This window comes from Stomoxys calcitrans, chromosome 4 (genome assembly GCF_963082655.1).
Source record: "Stomoxys calcitrans chromosome 4, idStoCalc2.1, whole genome shotgun sequence".
Lineage (NCBI taxonomy): Eukaryota > Metazoa > Arthropoda > Insecta > Diptera > Muscidae > Stomoxys > Stomoxys calcitrans.
Window position 1 is genome coordinate 157,497,715 of NC_081555.1, and position 23,067 is coordinate 157,520,781.

Below are 23,067 nucleotides of genomic sequence, written 5' to 3' on the forward strand. Positions count from 1 at the left end.
TGCTCAACAAGGTTCCTGTCAGTGGATTCGTTGCCCTTTGGAAGCTGTCCTAAAGCTCCTTTCTATCAGTAAACGAGATGTTTATGGACCGAAGATTTGTTTCAACGCTCTTCGCTTAGCGGTTCCAGTTGATTTTTCTGGGGTTACTGTATGGTGAGTCGTTGCCAGGAGACAACATCAGATCGTAGAAGATATATCTGTGATCCTAAAAAGAGTCCCCCCGGGCACTCTCCAAACCCCTAAAATAATGTCATCGAGATGTAATTTTGGAACTTTACCAAAATTACAAACACGCAAGCCGGAACTCAGAATAAACTCATAAATCGACTTACCTCTCTTGCAGATGTCCGTAGGTATATAAGAATCCCGGCCGACACGGGATAACGGTTAACACCACACGGGCTCAAACTCTGAGCTCCGACTTGCGTAGTGTTCATCGATGTCACGGGAAGGTGAGCTGAAAGCTACCAGGCTACCAGTGTCTACTGATTGCGGATAATGGAAAGCTTCGTCTTTATGCGGAGTAGCTGAAAAAGCGGCCGTAGGCAGTCAGAGATTTCGAGATAAGAGTCTCAGTGAGGGGTCAAGTGGCCCTGGCTGTTATTGGCGCCATCAAATAACCAATAACCAACATCAGCTTCTGTTCCCAGGTTAGGAGCGGCTGGAGGCGAGTGTGGGGTCTTGGAGCAAGCGGCCCGAGGGATAAACGGGCGATCACACAAAACCCATGCGGTTGGGGCGCTAAGCCAGTAATCCGCCCCAGGAAACCATAAAAGAATTACGCTGAGAAACAAAAGAATAGAAAGAACAGACTCCTCTAACGTTGACGATCCACGCAATCGAAAAAAAGGACCACGGTTTGCGTATCTGTATCTGGAATGTCCGGATTCTTTATAGAGAAGGTGCAGTATACGCATTGGCGGATGTATTGAAGAAGTACAAGGCGGATATTACCGCCTTACAGGAAGTCCGAAGTACCGGGAATGGCGTTATAACAACACCAAACGGTGACGAACTATCCTATATCTGTCATAACACGAGACATGAATTTGGCTGTGGATTTGTCGTTAGTGGGAGACTGAAACATCTTGTCTCCAGCTTTACTCCGGTGGATGAGAGGCTAGCCCCATTCCGCATTAAAGCCAAATTTGTCAACATCAGCCTTATTTGTGGCCATGCTCCGACGGAAGACAAGGACAAGCAGACCAAGGATATTTTTTATGAGCGCCTAAGGAGAGAATACGACGAAATATTAAAGCGAAGTTAGGGAAGGAAGACATATTTGGTTCAAAATTTGGACTCCACGAGATAATCGATAATGGGTTGCGGCTAATTGGTTTAACCGCGGCTAAAAAAAATGGTAGTTGGTAGCACCAGAAGCCAATTGGTTGTCTCCTGATCAAAACACGAGAATCAAGATTGATCACGCTGTGATAGATGGAAGGCATTCATCAAGTGTTGGATGTAAGATCGATCCGATTTCAAACATAGATTCGGATCATTACTTTGTTGCAGCAAAGGTTCGCACCCATTTGAGTATGAAGAGAAAGTGCGATCTGACACTGCACGGAAGCTGGACATTGAAAAGCTGCAAACACATCAAATGGCAACGGCATACTCCACTCGACTGACTAAACTGCTTGATGAAAGCACTCCTTGTCCCAATGATATAACGGTGCAGTGGCAATCCATTGCCACGAAATCCATACTTGGGTAGCAGAAGCCTTTCCCAAGAAAACCATGCCATGACCAAGAGTGGCGAGATGCTACTGAAGCCAAGAATGCAGCATACAGAGCAACCCTGCAATCAGTAGCAACGAGACAGATGACCACTAGGTATCAGGAGAAGAAGAGAGAGGAGAAACATCTATTCCGCAGAAAGAAAATAAAAATGGATAGCCATGAGTGCGAGCGAATTGAGATGTACAGGAGTCAGAATGAAATCAAGAAATTTTACCAAACATCAAACCGATGGCTTTGGTACAGGCACATCCTACTGCAGAGACAAACAAGGAAATCTGGTAACTGATATAGATAGTGTGCTGAGGATATGGAAGGAACATTTTATCTAACTGCTAGTGTCCAACGTTGGCGGTGAAGAAGATACCGCAGAACCAATCCCTGAGGAAGGTATAGATTGTTTAACTTCTAGTCAGAATGAGGTTAAAGCAGCTGTGACCCGACTGAAAAACAACAAGGCAGCAGGAGCCGACGGGTTGCCCGCTGAACTATTTAAAACCAGAGGCGACACGCTGATAAGGCGTATGCATCCGGTTGTCTGCGCGATCTGGCTAGAAGAACGCATAACCGATGATTGGAACCTCAGTATGCTATGTCCTGTACACAAGACGGAATGTGCCAACTACAGAGGAATAAGTCTCCTTCTCATCGCATACAGGATACTCTCGAGCGTACTGTGTGAAAGATCAAATCCTAAAGTCAATGAGATAATTTGGCCCTATCAATGCGGCTTTAGACCTGCAAATCCATCATAAACCAGATATTCACACTGCGCCAAATTCTGGAAAAATCCCAAAAAGAAACAAGTAAAAGCGTGCTAAGTTCGGCCGGGCCGAATCTTATATACCCTCCACCATGGAGCGCATTTGTCAGTTCTTTTCCCGGCATCTCTTCTTAGGCAAAAAATGATATAAAAAAAGAAAGAAAGAAAAATCTGCTATTAGAGCGATATCAAGATATGATCCGGTTTAGACCACAATTAAATTATATGTTGAAGACCTGTGTAAAATGTCAGCCAATTCGAATAAGAATTGCGCCCTTTGGGGGCTCAAAAAGTAAAATAGAGAGATAGATTTATATGGGAGCTGTATCGGGCTATAGACCGATTCAGACCATAATAAACACGTATGTTGATGATCACGAGAGGATCCGTAGTACAAAATTTCAGGCAAATCGGATAAGAATTGTGCTCTCTAGAGGCCCAAGAAGTCAAGACCCAAGATCGGTTTATATGGCAGCTACATCAGGTTATGGACCGATTTGACCCATACTTGGCAAAGTTGTTGGATATCATAACAAAACACGTCGTGCAAAATTTCATTCTAATCGGATAAGAATTGCGCACTCTAGATGCTCAAGAAGTCAAGACAAAAGTTTGGTTTATATGACAGCTATACCAGGTAATGGCCCGAATTAAACCATGCTTAGCACAGTTGTTAGAAGTGATACTAAAACACTATGTGCAAAATTTCAGTCTAGTCGGATGAGAATTGCGCCCTCTAGAGGCTCAAGAAGTCAAGACCCAATATCGGTTTATATGGCAGCTATATCAGGTTATAGACCGATTTGAACCACACTTGGCACAGTTATTGGATATCAAAACAAAACACGTAGTGCAAAATTTCACTCCAATCGGATAAGAATTGCCCACTCTAGAGGCTCAAGAAGTCAAGACCCAAGATCGGTTTATATTGCAGCTATATCAGGCTATGAACCGATTTAAACCATACTTGGCACAGTGGTTGGATATCGTAGCAAAACACGTCGTGCAAAATTTCATTCAAATCGGATAAGAATTGCGCACTCTAGAGGCTCAAGAAGTCAAGACCCAATATCGGTTTATATGGCAGCTATATCAGGTTATAGACCGATTTGAACCATACTTGGCACAGTTGTTGGATATAATAACGAAACACGTCGTGCAAAATTTTATCCCAATCGGATAAGAATTGCGCACTCTAGAGGCTCAAGAAGTCAAGACCCCAGATCGGTTTATATGGCAGCTATATCAGGTTATGGACCGATGTGAACCATACTGGGCACAGTTGTTGGATATAATAACAAAACACGTCGTGTAAAATTTCATCCCAATCGGATAAAAATTGCGCACTCTAGAGGCTCAAAAAGTCAAGACCCAAGATCGGTTTATATGGCAGCTATATCAAAACATGGACCGATATGGCCCATTTACAATACCAACCGACCTACACTAATAAGAAGTATTTGTGCAAAATTTCAAGCGGCTAGCTTTACTCCTTCGGAAGTTAGCGTGCTTTCGACAGACAGACGGACGGACGGACAGACGGACGGACAGACGGACGGACATGGCTAGATCGACATAAAATTTCGCGACGATCAAGAATATATATACTTTATGGGGTCTCAGACGAATATTTCGAGTAGTTACAAACAGAATGACGAAATTAGTATACCCCCCATCTTATGGTGGAGGGTATAAAAATCAACACCTACCATATCTTTGTTGACTACAAAGCCGCCTTCGATAGCCTTATTTGTAGTTTAAGGACTTATATGGGATTTCGGAACCTTTTTCACTCCTTTTACTTCTCTACCCTTCATTTTTGCACCACACCTCGTATCCTTGTACCAAGAGATAGCTTACGAAAATGAAAACAAAATTATGTGCAAGTATAGCAGACGCAAGTATGGCATACATAAAGAAAACTGTCAACTAAAAAGGCAATACAAACAAAATTTAGCCGACAGATTCTTGCAAAAAAGAGTCAAAACAAGTTTTCTGCCCATCATTCTTCAAGAATGGCAAACAAAAAAATTAATCAAGATAATAAAATTTTTTTTTGGCTTTTTGTTTTACTGCCCACCAACACACACACACACACATATGGCCTACCGGCCGGCCGGCCAGTCATGGCCACTATAAAGGCAAGAAATCTCTTTTTATAGCTGAAAATACCTATAAAACTGTGGTGGCATGATTTTTCTTTCTTCAAAATCAATTAGACATGATCAGTGATCACTTATTTTAAGTGATCAATAAAAAAGCCTCTTTTTTGAGTTGAGGCAGCAAGTCAGCCAGCATTTCGGCGGTAGTCCTCGTCACTTGGTCAGCAACACTTGTTGCTCGCCTTTTTCGACAAAGAAAGAAAATGAAACACAGGCTGTAGCTGCCGATTTTACTACTGGGCCCTGTCTGCGTCTTGTCTTCGGTGTGTGTCATAGATCTGAAATGATCGATATATAAAATCAAGAAGGCTGCCTTGATAGAATAGCCCCCTCTAGCCCTCTTTCCATGCCATACCTCCAGCACAAGATTACGTGTTGAAAATTCCTAATTACCAGCATAGAGAAAGACAGACTAAACAAGTAAAAGCGTGCTAAGTTCGGCCGGGCCGAATCTTATATACCCTCCACCATGGATCGCATTTGTCGAGTTCTTTTCCCGGCATCTCTTCTTAGGCAAAAAAGGATATAAGAAAAGAGTTGCTCTGCTATTAAAACGATATCAAGATATGGTCCGGTTCGGACCACAATTAAATTATATGTTGGAGACCTGTGTAAAATTTCAGCCAATTCGTATAAGAATTGCGCCCATTGGGGCTCACGAAGTAAAATAGAGAGAACGATTTATATGGGATCTGTATCGGGCTATAGACCGATTCAGACCATAATAAACACGTTTGTTGATGGTCATGAGCGGATCCATCGTACAAAATTTCAGTCATATCGGATAATAATTGCGACCCCTAGGGGTCAAGAAGTCAAGATCCCATATCGGTTTATATGGCAGCTATATCAGGTTATGAACCGATTTGAACCTTATTTGACACAGTTGTTGAAAGTAAAAATAAAATACGTCATGCAAAATTTCAGCCAAATCGGATAGGAATTGCGCACTCTAAAAGCTCAAGAAGTCAAATCACCAGATCTGTTCATATGACAGCTATATCCGGTTATGAACCGATTTCAACCATACTTGGCACAGTTGTTGGATATCATAACGAAATACTGCGTGCAAAAATTCATTCAAATCGGATAAGAATTGTGCCCTCTAGAGGCTCAAGAAGTCAAGACCCAAGATCGGTTTATATGGCAGCTATATCAGGTTATGAACCGATTTAAACCATACTTGGCACAGTTGTTGGGTATCATAACAAAACACGTCGTGCGAAATTCCATTCCATTCGGATAAGAATTTCACCCTCTAGAGGCTCAAGAAATCAAGACCCAAGATCGGTTTATATGGCAGCTATATCAGGTTATGGACCGATTTGAACCATACTTGGCACAGTTGTTGGACATAATAACAAAACACGTCGTGCAAAATTTCATTTTAATCGGATAAGAATTGCGCACTTTAGAGGCTCAAGAAGTCAAGACCCAAGATCGGTTTATATGGCAGCTATATCAGCTTATGGACCGATTTGAACCATACTTGGCACAGTTGTTGGATATAATAACAAAACACGTCGTGCAAAATTTCATTTTAATCGGATAAGAATTGCGCACTTTAGAGGCTCAAGAAGTCAAGACCCAAGATCGGTTTATATGGCAGCTATATCAAAACATGGACCGATATGGCCCATTTACAATACCAACCGACCTACACTAATAAGAAGTATTTGTGCAAAATTTCAAGCGGCTAGCTTTACTCCTTCGGAAGTTAGCGTGCTTTCGACAGACAGACGGACGGACGGACGGACGGACGGACGGACGGACGGACGGACGGACAGACGGACGGACGGACAGACGGACGGACATGGCTAGATCGACATAAAATGTCACGACGATCAAGAATATATATACTTTATGGGGTCTCAGACGAATATTTCGAGTAGTTACAAACAGAATGACGAAATTAGTATACCCCCCATCTTATGGTGGAGGGTATAAAAAGGGGCTATCTCTGCTGTGCACTGTACTTGAGGTATGTGCTATGTTGCACATGCGCATAATGAATTTTTTATGCATTCTTTACTTTTGAACATTGAAAAGTGCCCTTAGTTATTTTTAATAAATCAGTTTGGAAATTAATTTTTTAAATTTTACGTTTATGCTTACACACTTTTTGTTGGGTGTGGAGTGCCTAGATATGAGTATGTGTCAGTGTGTAAGGTTGTAGGGGGGGGGTTGGTGTAAACTGATCGTTTCATTAATGCCTTGTTAGCAAATGCTTGATAAGACATTTCCAACTTGAATTTTTGTTTGGGCACCTCAACTATTTTCCTCTAATCTGATGGAACATGTTGTGTGCCAAAGACATTTATGACGATTTATGGGTTTACATGCACTCTTCTTGAAAGACAGCCAAAAACCTCCAAGATTTTTGGGTAAAGGTTTTTTATGATGGAAATTCCTGGAAAGAAATCATTGATATACTATTATGGCTTAAACTGTTCATTTAAGTCGAAATAGGTTTGATTTCAGTTCATTGGAGGGAGTATGGGGCCAGGGGTTTTCTATTAGTACGTGATTAAAGCTGTGAAATTTTTTCTATGATTCCCTATGTCAAACAAGGCAATTTTAAATGTTACCCCAAGCAATTTGGGTTGCTTGATTTCCTGGAAATCCCTCAGAGTTGGGTTCCAATTTGAATATTTTAAGAAAAAGTTATAATTCAGGGAATTTAATAAACAAATTTGGAAGTGTCGTTGTTAATTAAAGGTGTCCTCATGTCTCGTGGGAAAAGAAAATACTTTTGACATAAAATTCTTAGAAGTTTATGAAGCTGAACTTTCTCAAGCGGAGTATGAAGTTTGCTTCTTAAGTAACTAAACAAGAAATAAAGGGTGATTTTTTAACTAGTATCTTTTTGGCAACACTGTTTTGTTTCGCTGTCAATCATCTTCAGTTTGGTTTATAATTTAACCATGAATCGTCTTACAATCGGACAACGCTAGCAAATTACTGAATAATTATTATCAAAATGCGTGCTCTGTAAAGAAAGTTTATCGCTCGCTTCTTGCATTGAGCGACGAAGCTTATTTTTGGCTCAATGGGTACGTAAATAAGCAGAATTGTCAATTTTGGAGTGAAGATCAGCCACAAGCATTGCAAGAGCTACCAATGCATCCTGAAAAAGTCACAGTTTGGTGCGGTTTATGGGCTGGTGGCATCATTGGGCCGTACTTCTTCTAAGATGATGCGAATCGTAAGGTAACTGTGAATGGTGAGTGCTACCGTGAGATGATATACAACTCTTTGTTAGCCCAAAATGCAAGTGATTGACTTGCATGATATGTGGTTTCAACAAGACGGTGCAACATGCCACACAGCACGCGTAACACTGGACTTATTGAGAGGTGAGTTCGGTGAACATTTTATTTCACGTTTGGTACTGGCCAATTGGCCGCCTAGATCATGCGGTGTAACGCTTTAAGACTATATGTTAAAGCTCATGTCTATACAGACAAGCCTGCTTCAAGTGACGCTTTGGAAGACAACATTGAAGCATTTATTTGTGAGATACCGGCCGAAATGTTTTAAAGAGTCATGGTCTACATTTGCATGAAATGGTCTTCAAACATTAAATTATTGGGTTGCCCAAAAAGTAATTGCGGATTTTTCATATACTCGGCGTTGACAAATTTTTTCACAGCTTGTGACTCTGTAAGTGCATTTTTTCTTCTGTCAGTTATCAGCTGTTACTTTTAGCTTGCTTTAGAAAAAAGGTGTAAAAAAAGTATATTTGATTAAAGTTCATTCAAAGTTTTATTAAAAATGCATTTACTTTCTTTTAAAAAATCCGCAATCACTTTTTGGGCAACCCAATATATAGAACGTACTATTGAGTCAAATAAAGATTTCATGTATTTTTCTGAATTTTATGTGTTTTTTTTTTCTTTGAAAATCTTTCCTATAGCTTTACCCTTTAAATACCCTTTGTAATTATTGTATGTCCGATTTAGGGGTGTTTTGGGGGATGGAGTGGTTCCTCAGACACATAGTCCTGAAAAAATATCAGCAACATTAAATATCAAATTAGTTTTTTAATGTGAAATACCTTTCATTTGAGCCGCTTATTACAATAGTCAGCAAATATATCCGGTTTGGGGGGCTCGAGCTCTTCACCCTTTAAACCCCAAATTGCCATAGTGAGCAAAACATTCTATTTTGGGGTTGAACCCCCAGAAACTTGAAAGTCTCGAAAGTTTGTATCAATTTCGTGATCTACTACCCAATACCTTTCATTTGAGACCCATATTGCTATGGTCGATTAATATGTCCGATTTAGGGATGTTTTGGGAAATGGGGTGGTGCCTCAAACACTTAGCGCTGAAAAAAATCGGCATTGTGCTCTACTCTCAAATATTTGTTATTTGAACCATATATTACCATTGTTTTAAGGGGGCCAAACACTTGGGCCCAAAATTGCATATCAAATTCGTTTTCTAACCACAAATACCCTTCATTTGAGCTCCATTTTCCATAGTCGGCAAACATGTCCGGTTTTGTGGGTGATTTGGAGGTTGGAGGGGCCACTCAGTGACTTGGCTCTACAAATAAATATAACATTCGTGTTAGACTCTAAAATGCCTCTTATTTAAGCCGCCTATAATTTGGTCAGTAAATATGTACAATTTTGGGTGTTTTATGGGGGTGGGGTCGTTTATGGGGGTAGAGTCGTGTAATACTCTAAAATGCCTCTTAGTTGAGCCGCCTATTATTTGGTCAGCAAATATGTACTATTTGGAGTGTTTTATGTGGGTGGGGAGGCCCATTGACACTTTTTCCCGAGTGTTTATGTCAAATTCGGGCTCTATTCCCAAAGACCTTTTTATTTGAGCCACATATTGCCATGGTAAGTAAATAAGTTCTGTTTGGGAGAGTTTTCGGGAAGTGGTCGACCCCCATAAGATTGATCCCACATTTGGATATCAAATTCATATTCTACTCGCAAATACCTTTCATTTTAGTCCCATATTGCCATGGTCGGTAAATATGTCAAATTTAAGGGTGTTTTGAGGTGGGGCGGCCTCTTAAACACTTGACTCCATATTTGAATATCAGATTCGTTTTCCACTCTCAACTACGTTTCATTTGAGTCCCATATTGTCGTGATTGGTCTATAAATATATTTGGTGGGTTTTGGGAGTGGGACGGCCCCCCTAGGTACCCCATCCGTAATTTGGATATCAAGTTTTTGGTTTTAGGTTGATAGAAAAGAGCACACAAAATTTCGCTTAAATCGCACCAACTTTCTCCGAGATCCAAAAATTATGGTAAGGGGTAGGGTCCGCCCCCCCTTCAGATATCAAAAAATGTAGAACCCTATTTTTACCACGGGATCATTATGCACCATGTGTGACATTTTTTTAAGAATATCGGATCAGCCGTTTTTGAGTCTATTCGAAACAGACAAACAAACAAATCAACAAAGAAACAAACACAAATTGATTTTGTTTATATTGAATTTTTCATCTAAATTTTGTTTTAAGAGAAAATTTGATCGAAATGTAGTTCTTAGATAAATATTTTTCAAAGATTTGTTTTTTGGATAAGTTATCGGAAAAATTATCGGAATTTTGTATTTACAGAAGTTTTCATTACACTTTTTATTTGAATAAAATTTGATAGAAATGTTGTTCCTAGGTAAATAATTATCGATAATATTTATTTCGATAATTATTTATCGATGAGTTAAGAAAATCGTATCAGCCGTTTTTGAGTCTATACGGAACAGACAAACAAACAAACACAAATTGATTTTGTTTACATTGAAATTTTCATTTAAATTTTGTTTTAAGAAAAAATTTTATCGGTACATAGTTCTAAGATAAAAATTTGTTTTTAGATAAATTATTGGAATTTTGTTTATACAGAAGTTTTCATCAACACTTTGTTTTTGGATAAAATTTGATAGAAATGTTTTATCTAGGTATATATTTATCGATAATTTTTATTTCGATAACTATTTATCGATAAGTTAAGAAAATCGTTTCAGCCGTTTTTGAGTCTATACGAAACAGACAAACAAACACAATTTAATTTTGTTTATATTGAAATTTTCATTTAAATTTCGTTTTAAGTAAAAATTTTATCAATGCATAGTTCTAAGCTTAAAATTTTCCAAAAATTTGTTTTTAGATAAATTATCGGAATTTTGGTTTTTACAGAAGTTTTCATCAACACTTTGTTTTTGGATAAAATTGAATAGAAATGATGTTGCTAGTTATATATTTATCGATAATTTTTATTTCGATAATTATTTATCGATAAGTTAAGAAAATCGTTTCAGCCGTTTTTGAGTCTATACGGAACAGACAAACAAACAAACATTTTGTTTATATTGAAATTGTCATCTAAATTTTGTTTTAAGAGAAAATTTTATCGATATGCAGTTCTTAGATAAATATCTTTCAAAGATTTGTTTTAGATAAACTATCGGGAAAACTATCGGAATTTTGTCTTTGCAGAAGATTCAACACTTTGTTTTTGGATAAAATTTGATAGAAATGTTTTTTCTTGGTAAATATTTATCGATAATTTTTATTTCGATAATTATTTATCGATGAGTTAAGAAAATCGGTTCAGCCGTTTTTGAGTCTATACGAAACAGACAAACAAACACAATTTAATTTTGTTTATATTGAAATTTTCATTTAAATTTCGTTTTAAGTAAAAATTTTATCAATGCATAGTTCTAAGCTAAACATTTTCCAAAAATTTGTTTTTAGATAAATTATCGGAATTTTGGTTTTTACAGAAGTTTTCATCAACACTTTGTTTTTGGATAAAATTGAATAGAAATGATGTTGCTAGTTATATATTTATCGATAATTTTTATTTCGATAATTATTTATCGATAAGTTAAGAAAATCGTTTCAGCCGTTTTTGAGTCTATACGGAACAGACAAACAAACAAACATTTTGTTTGTATTGAAATTGTCATTTAATTTTGTTTTAAGAGAAAATTTTGTCGATATGTAGTTCTTAGATAAATATCTTTCAAAGATTTGTTTTAGATAAATTATCGGAATTTTGACTTTGTTTTTGGATAAAATTTGATAGAAATGTTTTTCCTAGGTAAATATTTATCGATAATTTTTACTTCGATAAATATTTATCGAAATTTTTTATTTATGTTTATATTTATCAAAACTTTAATTTTATTAAAATTTTCATCGAAATTTTGTCTTTAAGAAAACTATCAAAATTTCAAGTGTGATAATCATGCCCATTGACCATGGTAGCGCAGAGGTTAGCATGTCTGCCCATGACACTGAACGCCTGGGTTGAAACACCGGCGCGAACATCAGAAACATTTTCACCGGTGGTTATCCAAAGAGGTGTAGCACTGCGATACGCCTTTCGGACTCGGCTATAAAAAGGAAGTCCTTTATCATTGAGCTAAAAATTAAATCGTACAGCACTAATTGATATGTGAAAAGTTCGCCCCTGTTTCTTAGTGGAATCTTCATGGGTAAATTTGCATCATGTCCATTCGGTTGAGACAATTTCTAAACACCAAAAAACACACGAGCTGTTGTCAAAATCGTCACTTAAGAAGTTTTGTCCAACATCATCATGGGTTAAACATCAAATTCGAGCAATCGGTGTTAACGACATACTTCGGCATTTGGTCCCATATTAACTAAATTTTCAATTTTGTTGTCAAAAAAACGATAGCTCAACTTTGTTTACAGACCCCATGATTTTAGACACTACTTAGAATAAGACTTAGAGAACGATTTTGATAACCCCGACATATTGACCAACCCTACTGCCCATGCCTTGTAATGCTGATTGTCCGAATATTACGAAGCCTTTGAGTCCACGATATACTCCAGAAGATGATACTTAGTAGGATAAAGGGTCTAAAATGCAGTTGGTGATATAATAGGGGAAGGGTTCCAAAAGACAGGGAGTCCGAGAGGGTCTGAGGAATATCGTATCACTGACCATACCGAGTAGTCGCCAAATTAACCCTGGCAAGATGCACATCCACCCAATCGACACTTAGAAACCTATCTGGATTAAACAATAAAGAGTTGTAATCTGCAAGAATCGAATTATAGAATTTTTGTCGCTGGATTTCAATCCTTATTCACTTTGTACTATGATAGGAAGACGATAAGTTTGGTTTTTATTAATTTGTACCTATTTGTTTTAACTTGGTCAAACAATTGGCTTCATTATCATTCCTAAAATATTTTTTAATTCATATTTAGCCGTTGGCTTTAAGGCATACCGTTTTTTTTTTTCAACCGTTTACACGTTAAAGTTAAAAATAAATAAACACAACTGGATTGCTGTACTTTAATTATATCAATTTTCAACCCATAATTATGTCTGGCCAATGGGCGAATTTTCATTTCAAAGTTGTCTGGTTTTTTTGGAGGAGCTCTTTTTGGACTGACTGACTGACTGAATGAGTGGTCCAACAGCAACTTTAGTTGCGCACATGTTCGTTTAGAATCTTGGCCAGGTTATATCACTCAAAGGCTAAGTGAACATTGTGTAGCCAACAAAGCCGCCTAGCCTAAAGGCGTACTTAGGCTTCAAAACTTTTCACTAAAGATGCATGAAAATGTGCATTTTAACAGAGAGTGGAGTAAGAAGTTAAACCTTACTGCCTATAAGACCAGGCAGTAGGCAACATCAGCTTTTGGTGTTGCTTTTCCGTGCTCGTTTGGTGTAGCAGATTGCATCTAAGAAGAAGAAATTAAATTAATATTTACTTTATTCCTGACATCAGTTGTGGTACCCTATAATCATCATCGCTGGTGATGACAGCATAAAAAGCACCTAATTACGTATTGTTAGACTCTTTCGTGGTTGTATGTATGTGGAGACTGGCTCGAGAACGATATTGCTTGCTGGCCACTTGATTGCTGGTAAGCGTACGTACAATTTAAGGCAGTCCACCAGCCAACCCCAAAAGCCATCATCAACGCCGTTTTCTTGATCATCATCTTGTATTCAACGACCACACAGGATGAGGTTCACTTTGACTACAAGTTGTCGTCAACGCGTAATAGCGAAGAGCACTTGTTCAAGTTGTGGTGACACACAGTGTTGCGAAACGTTGAAAAGTGGTACAAAATCAAAATCAGGCGATTGGTTTATGAGGCAGCTATATCCAAATTTGGTTAGATCTAGATCGTATAAAAACAAGGACTGAGCATGCAGCTCCTTGCTTCACATCGAAATGTAATCTCTATTATATGACAATTTAGACCGTGTAAAGTTCGGCCGGGCCGAATCTTACATACCCTCCACCATGGATCGCATCTTTCGAGTTCTTCGCGCAGTATCTCTTTTAAGGCAAACAAAGAATAATGAATATGGACGGAGGAGGAGCTATATCAAGTTATAGTCCGATTCGGGGCTCAAGAAGCAAAATCGGGAGATGGGTTTATATGGGAGCAGTGTCAAGCTATAGATCGATTCAGACCATATTGCACACGTATGTTGAAGGCCATGGGAGAAGCCATTGTACAAAATTTGTGCCGAATCAGATGAGAATTGCGCTCTCTAGAGGCTCAAGAACTCAAGCTCCCAGATCGGTTTATATGGCAGCTATATCAGGGTATGGCCCGATTTGGACCATACTTCGCATAAAAGTTGGAAGTGATACCAAAACACCACGTGCAAAATTACAGCCAAATCGGATAGGAATTGCGCCCTCTAGTGGCTCAAGAAGTCAAGACCCCTGATCGGCTTATATAGCAGCTATATCAGGTTATGGACCGATTTGAACCATACTTCGCACATTTGTTGGAATTGATACCAAAACACCACGTGCAAAATTACAGCCATATCGGATAGGAATTGCGCCTTCTAAAAGCTCAAGAAGTCAAGACCCAAGATCGGTTTATATAGCAGCTATATCTGGTTATGGACCGATTTGAACCATTCTTAATATAGTTGTTGAAAGTCATAACAAAACACGTCATGCTATATTTCAGCCAAATCGGATAGGAATTGCTCCCAGTAGAGGCTCAAGAAGTCAAGATTCCAGATCGGTCTATATGGCAGCTATATCAGGTTATGGACCGATTTGAGCTATTCTTAGAACAGTTGTTGGAAGGCGTAATAAAACACCTCATGCAAATTTCAGACAAATCGAATAAGAATTGTGCCCTCTAGCGGCTCAAGAAGTCAAGACCCAAGATCGGTTTATATGACAGCTATATCAAAACGTGAACCGATATAGCCCATTTACAATCCCAACCGACCTACACTAATAGGAAGTATTTTTGCAAAATTTCAAGCGGCTAGCTTTACTCTTTCGAAAGTTAGCGTGCTTTCGACAGACAGACGGACGGACATGGCTAGATCGAGTAAAAATGACATGACGATCAAGAATGGGGTCTAAGACGAATATTTTGAGGGGTTACAAACAGAATGACGAAATTAGTTTACCCCCATCCTATGGTGGAGGGTATAAAAACGACTGAACCGATTTTGATGAAATTTTCTCAGATGGTAGAGTTTGGGCCCCCGGTGGAAATAGAGAACTACATTTTTTGATAGCCGAACCCTCCCCGATACCCCAGCATCAAATGAATGGTATTTAAGAGTAGAGCACGAACTTAGAATACAAATTTCGCCCAAAGTTTTCGGGGGGTTCCCCCACTCCCAAACACCCCCAAGTGGACTCTCTCAATGCTTTGGGAAATATGGGTATTATATGAAAGGTATTTAAAAATAGAGTACAAATCTGACATTTAAATGTATTCCTTGGTGTCTGAGGGGCCTCCCCACCCCCCAAAACCCCCCGCAAGAACATGTTTTCCGATTGGTACAATATGAATATCAAACGAAAGGTATTTAAGAGTAGAGTACGAACTTTGTACACAATATTCGCCCAAAGTGTTCGGAGGGATCCCATACCCCCCAAAAAACCTCCTAATAGGGCTCTTTCACCGCTTAAGGTAATATGGGTATCAATTGAAAGGCATTTAAAAGTAGTGTACAAATGTGACATAAAAATGTATTCATTGGTGTCTGAGGTGCCTCCCCACACCATAAAACCCCCCAGCAGCGCTTAGTTAGCAATTGGGACAATATGGATATCAAATGAAAGGTGTATAGAAGTTGAGTACTTATCTTATAAGAATTTGGTCCAAGATGTCTACTGGGCCTCCCCAATCCGAAAACCTCTTAAACGGGCATGAATGTCCAACGTCGCAAAATGGTTATCAAATGAAAGGTCTTTGGGAGTTGACTACGAATGTGGTATACATATTTGGCTAGAGTCTGGGATCGACCCACTCACTTAATACCCTCCTTCAATAGGACGTGTATTTCGGGATAATATGTGAATTAAAACAAAGGTATATGTCAGTAGAGTTCGAAACTTATGTTGATATAAGGATTCAAGAATCTGGGTCACGTCCTGCCGTTCAGCAGGGCAAGTATATCGCTACAATAAAGGGCTAAAATAAATGATCTTTTGGGTCCTATCTTCGGGGGGAGCGACCCTCTCCTCCCAATAAAAACAACACCAAACTGTCATGTAGGACAACCGACAACATATTGTACTCAAATGAAAGGATGTGTCAGAGTGCAATCCCTCTTCCCCTATCCTACCCAAAAAAAGAGGAATTAAAAATCGGTTTAATTGTTTGTTCCGTATAGACTCAAAAACGGCTAAACCGATTACCTTGAAATTTTCACAGATTGTGTAGGTTGGTCTGGAAGAAAACATAGGCTATATAATTTTGTGATATCGGGAGGGGGGCGGACCCTCCCCCTTACCCCAAAAGTACTACCCAAAAATAAAAGTAGACCGATCAGGACAATATGGGATTCAAATGAAAGGTATTCCAGAGTATAGTACGAATTTCATAATAAAAGTTGGGTCCAAATACCTGGTGGCCGCCCAGCCCCAAAACCACTTAAAATAGGTTTATTTCACGATCATGACAATATGGGACTCAAATGAAAGGTATTCGGGAGTAGATTACGAATATGGTCAGGAATTAGGAATATGCTTTATAATATATTGATAACGGAAGGGGGCGGACCCTCCACCGTTACCCCAAAATCACCATCCAAAATCAAAAGTGGAACGATAAGGACAATATGGGCACATTAGCCAATCACGGATATATGGGACTCGGTTTGTTTGTTCCGTATAGACTGAAAAACGTCAGAACCGATTTTCTCGAAATTTTGGCAGCATATTGTGTAGGTTAGTCTGGAAGGAAACATAGGCTATATAATTTGTCGGTATCGGAAGGGGAACGGACCCTCCCCCTTGATTGAACCGATTTTCTTAAAATTTTCATAGATTGTGTACGTTTGTCTGGAAGGAAACATAGTCTATATAATTTTTAGATATCGGGTGGAGGCGGACCCTCCCCCTTATCCCAAAAACGCCACCTACATTCGAAAGTGGTCCGATGGGCACAATAAGGGTATCAAATGAAAGGTATTGGAGACCAGAAATCGAATATGTATTAAAATTTGGGTCCAAGTACCCAGCGCGCCCCACCCCAACCCCAAAACTCCTCTAAAAAGATATATTTGAAGGTCATGTCAATATGGGACTCAATTGAAAATTACAAATATGGCATAAAACATTAGGTCCTAGTAATGGGAGGTCGCCCACCCCGACCATGGTTATATGGGACTCAAATGAAAGGTATAAGGGAGTAGATGGCGAATATGACATTAAAATTTGCGTTCAAGTCTAGGTTGCGCTTTTCCTCCTAAAGACACATCAAATGGGTTATATGACCCATTATGACAATATGGGACTCAAATGAATTGCATTTGAGAGTAGTAAACGAATTTGATATCCAATTTTGGAGCCAAGTGTTTTGGGGTACGCCCTAAAGCATTCCCTAAACTTAACTTCATTTCCGTTGGGAATAAAGAACAAATTTGATATCTATTTGCAGAGCAAAGTGCCGGTGGCCGCCCTAGCACCAAAACACCCTCCAAATGGTTCATATTTACCGGCCATGGCAATATGGGGCTCAAATTAAAAGGATTGGGAAGTGCAGCACAAAATTGATATTTGATATTCAGACGAAATATCTAAGGGAGGGATGGCTCCCCGAATGAGAACATTACCCTAAGGAAGAACATTACTACCAGCAACCAAGAAGGACCAAATTTTCACACATCAATGAGTGCTTGCCGATTCAAGTTTAAACTCAATGATAAGGGACCTTTTTTATAGACGAGTCCGAAAGGCGCCCAGCAGTGCGACACCTCTTTGGGGAAAATTTTTTTGTACCTCGCAAATGTCGCCTACATTAAGAGGGGATAAACACCGCTTTGTCAGATGTTCTCGCAAGAATTCGAAAGCGTTTAGCGGCATAGGCTACAATGGCACAAATTCGATATCCGCATTCAGGGCGAAGTGTCCCCACCCTAAAAGGATATTAGAGAGTTAAAGAAGGCGCAGCGGAGCGGGCCCGGTTCGGCCGATCAGTATAGAAAAAGAACAACAATGAAAGATCTTTGGTAGTAGAATACACTGTTTACCCTCAAATTGGGATAGACACAGGAGAACCCACGGATGTTTAAAAATGTGGAATCCCAAGTGGTAGCTTTGAAATGTTGGGTTGCCCAAAAAGTAATTGCGGATTTTTTAAAAAAAAAGTAAATGCATTTTTAATAAAACTTAGAATGAACTTTAATCAAATATACTTTTTTTACACTTTTTTTCTAAAGCAAGCTAAAAGTAGCAGCTGATAACTTACAGAAGAAAGAATGCAATTACAGAGTCACAAGCTGTGAAAAAATTTGTCAACGCCGACTATATGAAAAATCCGCAATTACTTTTTGGGCAATATGATATTGAATGTAGATAACCAAAACAGAAAAAAATTAATTAGTGTGGATCTAAACGAGACCCGTTGCCCTGAGCATCTTGATGGCCACCTTCAAAATGCTTGACATTATAGGGTCAAACAAAATCGTGCGCTAGCACGATGCTGATATTATTTCAGGGTCCGCCGCCTAAACTACTTTCATACCGGCCATATTTGCCTAAACGAATTTGATATCCAATTTTGAGGTCAAGTGTTTGGGGATCGTCTCACCCCATAAACTCCCTCTAAACCCATGGCTATTGGGACTCAAAAGACAATTGAGAGTAGAGCACTATGCTGATATTTTTTTCAGGGCTAAGTGCCCTGACCTAAACTCCCCGTAAATCAAACATATATACCGACTATAGCAACATGTAGCTCAAATGTGATTTTTGGAAGTAGAGTATGAGTCTGATATCCACTTTCCACTTTCGGGTCAAAAGGCTTGGCTACTTCAATCCACCACCAAAATGCAGAGAATGAAGTAGATCTAACATTCAAACTATAATGGGCGGACTCTCCCCTTACCTTATTCTCAAAAACCCCAGATCTCGGAGATGGATGGGGCAATTTATAATTTAGTTTGACTATAATATCTCAAAAACGGAAATTTGGTATCCTTATTTAGGGAGGGATACCTACGAGGGCCGCGCCAATGGAAATACAAACCAATAATGAGAAAATGGGGCTCAAATTAAAGGTATTTGAGAACGAATCGTTTACATGACGGTCCACCTCACCCCCAAATATACCACCATGTCGGAATTATTTACCGACCATAGCAATATAAGGCTCGAATGGAAGGTATTAGGGAATAGAGCACCAATATGATATCCCCATTGGGGGGAAATATCTAAAATGCCGTACCAGTACCCCCAGACCGTGCTAGTATTGGGCTCAGATAGTATAAAAGGGTGAGAGAAGGCGCAGCGGAGCGGGCCCTGTCCAGCTAGACATGTTATAAAAGCCCCTTTATGGGTTCAGGACTTTTAAATGGGAAGATCGCTCTTTATGGTAACCTAGTATTGGGACTGCTAGGGACTTTAGTTGGATTAGTTAGAAAATTTTCTTGTTCTAAGTAAAATATTCTTTTATTTAAGTAACATGATGGCTAAATACAGCATCGTTTCATAAGTGTGAAGCAAAGTGGACTTCCAGTAGTACATGTTCGAAAAAAACTGTATAATCAAATTTCTATGGTAGTTTTAGGGAGTTTGGCAAAATTTTGGTTTCGAAACACTGTGCCATACCACCGACGGTATGAGCAACACTTTGCTACCTTAGTAAATAGCTTGGTATGTGGAGTTGCACTAGAATTAATGACAAAATTGCCTATAACATTAAAGAAATGTAAACAAATTAATGCCATACGCTAAGCGCCACCAAGGGTAATACAAAAGAAACAAAAAGAAAAAACTCTCCCAGAAATAGGCATAAGGAATTACGAAAAAAATAAAATAAAATTAGCACCATAATGAAAGACTTGAAGTATAATAATTTGTCCATATCTTAATGGTATGTAAATGTTTTGACAATTATGCATTTTGAGTTAAGAGCACCCAAGCCCCCTGTGGCTTGTCATTGCTCATCTCCATGGAAATCGATTTTTGATCTACTTTGACATGGCTTTGATATGTTTTTTGGAAATGAGTAAGGCAACCAGCTGGCTTGAGACATATTTCCTAGAGTTTAATTTGCATTGCCTTGACTAGGCCAAGACTTTGCGTGTGCTTGTGTATGGCTGTGTATTTATGTCTCTGTTAATTAGGTTATTTTTTTGTTTTTTTTTTTTTTCGCCTGTAATTGATTAAAAAATCCATACATTATCATAGATTTCACGTCTTCTCGTTTGGCTTGGGAGGCCCAGTGATACTTGCTTGGTGTTGCCAATCCATTTGAGCATTTATCACCATTTTATGGTAATCGCGATTAGCAGGAGGTCCAAGTCAGCTCCGTGTGCTGTTACGTGCGGTGTCTGTATCTCAACTGGCTTGATTAGAGATATCAAAGACCGATAGACAACCAGACTCCATTATTTAATTAACCAAACCACACACCATACATCCCTACACCTTAACAAAAGCCAGCTAACCAGCCAGCCAGTCAGTCAGTTAGTCAGTTGCTTAGCCCCTTTGGAGCTAATCTTATCTTTGAAATCTCAGTCCTAAATAAATTTTTGAGATTTTGGCTTTTTTATGGCCATAACGCTTGGACTTTTTAATACCAAAACTAAAAAAAAAAAAAATATTTTAAAATATGGCAACAACAAATCTTTGCGGTTTCGTTTGATTTTCGTTTGCTTCTTGTGACAAATGTTTATGCATAAGGCAAATTGATTCTTTGTTGGAATTTGGTTTTTTTTATTTAGTTATGTAAGTTAAAAAAAAAAAAAAATCAGAAAAATTTCCAATATAATTTAAAAATGAAAACTCAATTGAGTTTTTATGTTTTTTTTTTTTTTTTGATGGCAGATTTTTAATCAGACTTTATAACTTGAATCACACTTTTTTATGGCCAAGCCAGACTTCTCTATTAAAAATAGGAAATTACGGTTTAAATTACATGGAAAAGAGGAAATATTTACCAATTTTTAAATTGTATGAAAAAAAAATTATATAATATGGTTGCCCAAAAAGTAATTGCGGATTTTTCATATAGTCGGCGTTGACAAATTTTTTCACAGCTTGTGAAAAATTGTGAATTGCATTCTTTCTTCTGTCAGTTATCAGCTGTTACTTTTAGCTTGCTTTAGAAAAAAAGTAAAAAAAAGTATATTTGATGAAAAATCATTCTAAGTTTTATTAAAAATGCATTTACTTTCTTTTAAAAAATTCGCAATTACTTTTTGGGCAACCCAATAGGTTAGGTTGAAAAGAGGTTGCAGATATTAATCTGCCCCATGTCACTATAGACATACACCTAAGCCAGTAAATCGGTTTGTTGTGCGCTTTAAAAACTAAAAAGTAACCTCGAAAAAGAAAGTTTTAGGTTATGAATACCGTGCTACTTACAAAATCCTTAATTGTTTTCCATACCACTCCCCTAAGTTGGTTCATGTCCCCCCTTAAGTACCGGCGTTAGCCCCGAAAGCCGGGCAATGACATAGGAAGTACTCCAACGTCTCATCATCTTACCCACATGCTCTATACATGTCATCACTTCCCTCACCGATTTAGCATAACCCAGTTCGTAGTCCTATGTGTCCCGTTGTGACACCAAAAGCTATACTCCTTCTTGCAAATGCAAATTTTGCTCATGAACATTTCCCTAAGGAACAGGGGCAAATTTCTCACATATCAATGAGTACAGTTCCAATTCAAGTTTAAGCTCAATGATAGGGGGCCTCCTTTTTATAGCGGAGTCCGAACGGCGTGCCGTAGTGCGACACCTCTTTGAAGAGAAGTTTTACATGGCATAGTACCTCACAAATGTTCCCAGCATTAGGAGGGGAAAACCACTGCTGAAAATTTTTTCTGATGGTCTTTCGCCAGGACACTCCTTCTTACTTCCAGTAACACCTTCGTTCTCTCAGGATCCGAATCACCCCATAGCATTTTCGCCGTTATGCCGATATTTCGCTATTCCACAGTGTAACATGCCCACGCCTTTAACTCGGACTGTGTCGCCCATGCCCTTAACTCGGTCTGCGTCCACCCGAAAGGCTTCGGGTTAACCATGTTTATTGACGGCAGTCCTCTGGCCTTCTCCGTTATGGCCCAGAAACCAAACGATGCGAATTGTGTCATCCTAAAAGAAGGCGATAATCTCTTTGTTACACTCCAAAACTGTTCGTGATCTTACCGTCCTGGTTATTATTGCCCTTATGGTCATTCTATTGCCCGTAAATATGTTCATACTCGACATCCTCGCGTTAGCACCACACCACCTCACGCATTCCGCGATCGCCCGATCTCCTCTGCCTGCAGAAGATTCGGACAGTCTAAACCAGATCTCAGTCCATGTGTTCTCAATGTAGACCCCCAGGCCCAATCAGTCCCCTAGCTTTGATCCATCTGTGCAACATGATCTTCCAGATGGCAATACTAGGGTTCCGTCAGTCCAAGACTGTGCCGCTGGCAGCAGTGCCTAGCACTCGACCTCAAGTGTCGTCTCTGGTATCCAATCGGTTTAAGAAAATCGGTTCAGCCAAGTAGTCATAATGGGTCCAATGGCGTTTTTGATGGATGTGGTGACCCCCTATACTTCGATCTGATTATGTGTGCCAGATTCGAAATCTACTCCCGAATACCTTTCATTTGAGCCCCATTTCGAAATGAACGTCCAATATGTCTGTTTGGGGGAGTTTTGAGGTTAGGGCGGCCCGATGGGTACTAAGACTCAAGTTTTAATACCATATTCGTATTCTACTCTCCAATAACTTTCGTTTGATACCTATATTGTCCCGATCGGTCCACTCTTGATTTTGGGTTGTGTTTTTGGCATAAGGGGGAGGGTCCGTCCTCCTTCCGATACCGAAAAATTATATAGCCTATAGCAGTGGCTATTGGCTATGACAGAACATTTGTTCCACTAGCCGAACGTAGAATAGCGTTCCAAGCACCCCGATCTTCTG